The sequence below is a fragment of the Hibiscus syriacus genome, unplaced genomic scaffold (assembly GCF_006381635.1).
Source record: "Hibiscus syriacus cultivar Baekdansim isolate YM2019G1 unplaced genomic scaffold, ASM638163v2 tig00002193_pilon, whole genome shotgun sequence".
NCBI lineage: Eukaryota > Viridiplantae > Streptophyta > Magnoliopsida > Malvales > Malvaceae > Hibiscus > Hibiscus syriacus.
The window spans coordinates 3,406,785-3,413,581 of record NW_024061914.1 but is presented as its reverse complement, the minus strand read 5'-3'; positions in this window follow the sequence as shown (position 1 = coordinate 3,413,581).

Here is a 6,797-nt window from a genome sequence, read left to right as displayed (position 1 = left end):
ATTGCCCTCTTAATAATCCATAGTCACAATTTAACCTTAACCATTAATCCTAATCATTCTCATCTTTCAATATTTAATAGAATAAATCCTCATATTTTTGAATCATTTCAATATAGCCCCTATATCAGTATTTGGGGCATTACAATTTTGATGGTGAATTGGTGAAGTTTGATGTTTATAAAGCCATGGAATATCCTAATTCTATGGCGAATGTTAGCTTTATAGATGTTATGGAACCATTTATTGATGAATATAATTATTTTAAAAATTATTTAGGGACTTGAATGATGAAGCTGATGTGTCAATAGAGTTAGAAAATATTTCTAGTGTTGATTTAGATTTTCTCCTAGAAGACTAAACTTTTCTTCAATTTCTCAGACACATGAGATTGAGTTGAAACTACTAATAGATCATTTGAAGAACACATTATTGGGTGAAGAGATACATTTTTAGGTATTGTTTCGAACAAGTTGAAAAGGATCCAAAAAAATGTCTGCGAGAATCATTAATTTTTTCACAAGTAAACTCTTAATTGAAAAAAAAACGAATGAATTGGAGAAAATATCTCTTGTAAACATGTAGTCTAAACCAGGTCGTCAAGCTAACGATGTTAAAAAAAAGCTCTCTAATGGGAGATAACTCATTTTTATTATTTTTCATTTATTTTATTTTATTTATTTAATCTAACTGTAATGAACAACCATGGCGTTGGTTTATGTAGAAAATTAGGATTTTTATCGCAAACAGAAGTTACCCAACATGAGAAACAAAGTAAATCACCCTCCTCTGTGAAACGTACCGTTTCATTAACCCAAATTAACCTCATGCAAACGATAACAAAAACCCTTAAAACACATACCCTTCCCATACGCTCCATTGCAAACCCCTCTTTGGACCCTACCAACGACATGTTATAAAATTAAATATCATTTTATAATTCCTCCATCAATCCTTTACACTATTCATTTCATTAATAGCCTCCCCATGTGTATTTTAAAGGGTTAAGGGTATTTTTTCCCTTGTAGTAAACCTAATTTATCAATTTTTTCACTATTATTTTTTTTTGCATCAATTTAGCTTCGAAGTTGTTTTGGGTGTTCATCGTTGTTCCCGAAGTTCGTTGATTGTTTTGACTAACAGAACCGTTAGTCTTCTTCATTTTTGAACACAAAAAATTTCCAGATCAACCAATATTACTAATGTGGCTTGATGATCACATTATATTTATTAAAAATAACAAAATATTTAGAATATTTACTAAATACAATGATTATAAAAAATCCAAAAAAATGACCTAATCCCTTATTCTCATTGAAATAATAGTAATATTTTGGGAATTTGTTCTAATCATTATATTTAATAAATACTTGAACCTAATCACTTAATCCATAAACGCAAAAGACTCACAGTTCTGTTAGTTAAAATGACCAACGAACTTCGAGGGTTAGGATGAACATCCTAAATAACTTTGATGGATAAATTGATGCAAAAAAATGATTAGGCGAAATTGATAAATTGGTTTTACTATAGGGGCAAACGTGACCCTTAAGCCAATTTTTAATTATTATCATTTTTTCAACCTCATTCCTATCACTTCTTTACCATAACAGTCACATCTCTTTTTTCTTATATTTTTCTTTTCATAAACACCCATAAATCACTCATTCTCACTTCCCCATCACCCTTTTCCCCAAACTGACCAAGCAATCTCTCTTGCGCGCTCATTATCCGATCGATTACCACCATGGTTTGCATGAAACGTTTGAACCAAGTAATCTTCTAGTGACTAATCTCTCATCACGTTGTGATTGTCATTTTCGAATTGAGACTGTCACTTTGTTGTATTTTATGCTTACTACCGAATAAGAAAACTTTAAGGAAATTTCAACGCTAGTAAATCCTATGAATTTCGAACAGCCCCATTGTGATAATTTAACTTAAGATTGACCAATATTAGACATGTGAGTTTTCTATCCCTTCTCCTTTACTTTATTATTTCATACTGGTGCAATACTCTTTAAGTGAGGGTTGGAATCAAATCAATTTTTTCCTTGTTGTTCATATGCTTTAATTTTGGTATATTTAGTTCGAATATATTGAGTTTACAATTGAATATCTTGAGTTTTGTTGAACATCTTAGAATGTCATGAAAGTCTTGGATACATTTTTTTGGGATTAAGATGCATGAAAGTGGATGGTGTGACTAATGTTTTTTTGAAAATATTATGATGACATCTCATATGAGATGTTCGTTGGTTGAAAGCACACTTGATTTGATGCTAGTTACACATTTTGGTAAGATTTGAGCTTGTAGAGCAATTCCTTATACTCTTACTCATTTTTCTTCTCTTGAGTGTGTCGAACTTAACATTTATATTCTAGAACTTGCTTGTGAATACATGCTGAGACTACAGTTTGGGTTTGATGCTTTAAAATGATAGGGGTACTTAGGATTAATCCATTTCTCATACCTTCAAAAAATGCCTACCTATTTATTTCCCCTTAGCCACTTTGAGTCATTTTCCATTTTCTTTGTTTTAATAAATTTTAAACCCAAAGCCTTTTATTTTGTCACTCTTTTGCTACCTTTTTCGAGACAAGAGAACAAGTTGTTCTATGAAAAAAAGAGGATGTTCGGAAAAAAAGAGCTCAACAAAGAAGAGAAAGAGTTTGAAAAAGAAAAAAATTGAAAAGAGGGAGAAAATGTGTAGAAAAATAAAAAAAGATGTTGAAGTTTGTTCTTTAGATGTCGAAATTCTTTTGATTGATTGAATTTTGTTTGATATTATTTTTTTTGGATATGATATTATGAACATTTATTGTCTTGACTATTGAGCTTATATTTTTTCCTTTTATCATACCCTTTCTTAAGCCTCGTTACAACCCTTTGATTCTATCATCATATTCATATATAGTGGTGAAGATTTGATTCACTCGTAAGCCTATGGTAGTATTGTGTTATGTTCTAACTTTGAGAGTTGATTACACCCAAAACACTTTGAGAATATTGGGTGAATCCTTGAGAGGGTTTTAAGTCTTGTTGTATTTGAAATTAATGGATCATGAGATGTTCTGATTTTGTCATAAATTTATCCTTTTCATGCTTTTCTACATTTTCATTTTGGTTCGAATATTTTCTATGGATGTGACTTTGTTGATATTATGAGATGTGAAGTGAAATGATGGAAGGTAATTGGAAAACTAAGTATGTTAAATTGAATTATGCTTCAGGACAAGGATTAAATAAGTGAGGAGGAATTTGATAAGTGTTGAATATTGCATATTGTTGAGTTAATCGATCGACGAAATAGCCAAGAGGGGGTGAATTGGCAATAAATATTTTGGTAGAAGCTTTTGCTGAAAATTGAAAATATTTGCATAGCGATTTAGAGTGGTTCGACTTTCTCAACAAAAGTCTACGTCTACTACCTTAGCTATCCACACTAAGGATTTTCCAACAAATTCACTAATTTGTTCTTTCTTTTGAGGACAAAGAGTAACCTTACAACTCCCTCAAGAATTATACCCCAAATTCTTGAGAACACTCTCTCCCAAAGAGAAGATTACAAATTTCACAAACTTATAGAAAAACCTCACTAGGCAAGATGTTTGCACAATTTTAGAACAAAGAAAGAACACTCAAAGATGAATACAATTGAGCACAAATGATGTTCTTGAAAGCAAAATGAATATTGAATGAAAAATAGGCTTGAAATGCTCAAACTTAAGGTTTGATACTTTCTCTTTGATTCTCTAGCTTCTCTTCTTAATTGTCTTTGATCAATGGCTCCTAAGCTTGTTTAAATACAGCTTGGATCACTTCTGAACGTTGGGGATCATTGGTGAAGTCAATAGAGCCATTATGATATAATTATCATTTAAAAAATTTGTTGGGAGCATAGGTCTATCGGTACACTCTCTAGGTGTATCGGTACACTCAGTGTAAAATTCAAATATTTCGACCGTTGGTTGACTTAGTGTATCGGTACATCCCAGGTGTATTGGTACACTAATTACATTCGCTGTTTTTCGGAGCCAGGAGTGTATCAATGCATCAGCTGTGTATCAGTACACAAAATGCATTTGATGTTGGGGGTGTATCGATACATCCAAGAGTGTATCGGTACATCCCTTTGTACAATTTTTTTGGCGATTATGGTTCGAAATACTTTGTAAAAATCGTTTCAAAAACATTTTAACACTAAAACACAATTTTACACTTAAGTAAGGTTTAAAATTGACGTTTGAAAACTTGGAGTAATATTTTGATATTCGATTAATTTACTTGAATATCAATTTTGAAATTGAATATAAAATCTTAAAATTCAATAGGACTTTATTTGTTATATCAAAACATCAAAATGTTTTCAACAATCTCCCCATTTTTGATATAACAAAACATTCAAGTAATTTTAATATTTTCTTTGAAAATCATCTTTGAAATCAATTTTGAAAATTGTTTACTCCCATTACTCCCCTTACTATATTCTCCCCCTTTTTGTTAAATCAAAAAGACTCTATAAAACATTTTAAACAAAGTTTTGTAAGAATATAGCCAATGATATTTATATAATATAGCTTAAGCTGCTAAGATCACAATCAAGATAAAGTGTAACACCCATAACCCGTATAATTAGACCTATACAGATTATAGATGTTATCCGAATTTCTAAACACATTTTCCAATTCAAAAGCGATTTAAAAATTTATTTTCTTTAAAAATGGTAACTGATATTATAAAAATAGCAGTACATATAATTTATAATTCGTTATAACAAATTTGATTAAAAAGATTTTTTATATTTAAGAATAGTGAATAGTGAACAATGAATAGTAAACAATAGGCAATCGGTTCCTGTAGGGGGAATCAGTACCCCTTTAACATACTGGAAAATTTTTAACAAACGTGGTTACTGTTCATTAATATTCATTGCTACAGTAATTCCAACATTATATACAAACTCATAAAATTACCATTTTGTTTCCAAATTTGTTCAACAAAGCAAATAAAACATTAATAATTACATGCCACTAATAATTTCAACATTACATTTTAGGATGTCTTACTGATATTAATATACACTCCTTGATGCTTGATGTCAACTTTAACTCTTTATTCCACTACTGACTTTTTACCTATGCGTGAAAATCATCACACGCTAAGTATATACTTAGTGAAGCAATTTATAACAATAAACAGTGCAACACAATTCATGCATGAATTTCCATGTCGAAAATCAAATCAACATAATATAAATAAAATCATTTTTATCCATAAATATTGCTCACAATTCACAATCTAGAGGAACCCGGTATAGGAGTCAAATATTGCACAAAAGTGCTGAGGTTGAGCATTTCTCACCTAATAATGCACCATAGTGCTGAGGTCGGGTTTTACCCACCTGACTTGTACTATGCATCTTATTTGACACTATAGTACTACTTAATTCTGCAGCTGCTAGACTCTATGGCATGCCATTAATACCAATGAACCTCAATAACACACTTGGGCATATATTCATCATTTAAATCATCCATGGAAACATATAACCATGTATAAACATTAGGGCAGTTCATACCCAAAATAACTTCCATATCAAATCTCATGTTGATAAAACAAGGTCGACTTATCGTAAGTCTTCCAGATGATGTAAAAAACATCTATGTACACGATGTATAAAACATCTATGTACCATATCATGCATGTATTGCACTCACCTTGACACTTTATATATCCACAATATGTATGCCTCACTACGGTCCACAATAACTCTTTTATACTTGATTTGCTTCAATCACACTTAAATCATAATCTGTATAAAATCAAAAATCATAACAATACTTATGTTAGTATTGTACTAACATAAACGCATCCCATAACAATTCCATAAAATACTTGGAACTCATTTTCTACCAAATCTTTAACACTTAATAATTCCTTTTATCAAGGTCATCAACTTTTCCAATTACATAAAATGGGTCTTCACCATTTTATCACTTAGATACATCATAATCATATACTTTATCCATTAAACTACATTTTCATGATTTTGCTCGATTTTGATTTGATTCAAGCATGAAATCAACTTTTTAACATCTCTACAATCAAATCCCTAATCAAATCTCACCAGAACACAAAGTTCTCCAACTTATAATTTGGCCGAATTTTACATAAAAATCTCTAGAAAGATTTAACATGTTTTAACCACAAATCAAGCTTGAAAACGAATCTACAACCTCTAAATCATCAAGATTTATCATCAATTTCATGAATCCTATCATGAACATAAACCCTTAGATTTGGGATCTTTGAAATCTAGCAAGATTAGAAAGAAATACTTGTACCAAATGATAGCGTTTTTCGCGTAGATCATTTTCCTATTTCACGTCATAACCCGGATTTCAAAGGAATCAAATAAAAATGGAAAATAAATATTTTTCCTTAGCTTGGAAGAACTCACGTGAAGATGCTGAAGAGGATGAACATTGACATGATATTTTTGATTGATATCATGCTTATCATCCTTTATAAAATTTATTTAAATCATTAACTTGGAAAATACCAATTTACCCTTAATCAAACTTCATAATCACCATTAAACCAATGTACATATCCTTATCATCTTTCAATAGTCAAAGATGAACAAATTAGTTTTCCACTTTACCGTTTTTCCCTTGTAATTTCCAAAAATTACAATTCAGTCACTTTAATCAAACAATTCAAGTTAAACATGGAATTAAACCATTAAATATTATTTTCCAACATTTCAAAAATGTGAAAATAATATTTTTATTTC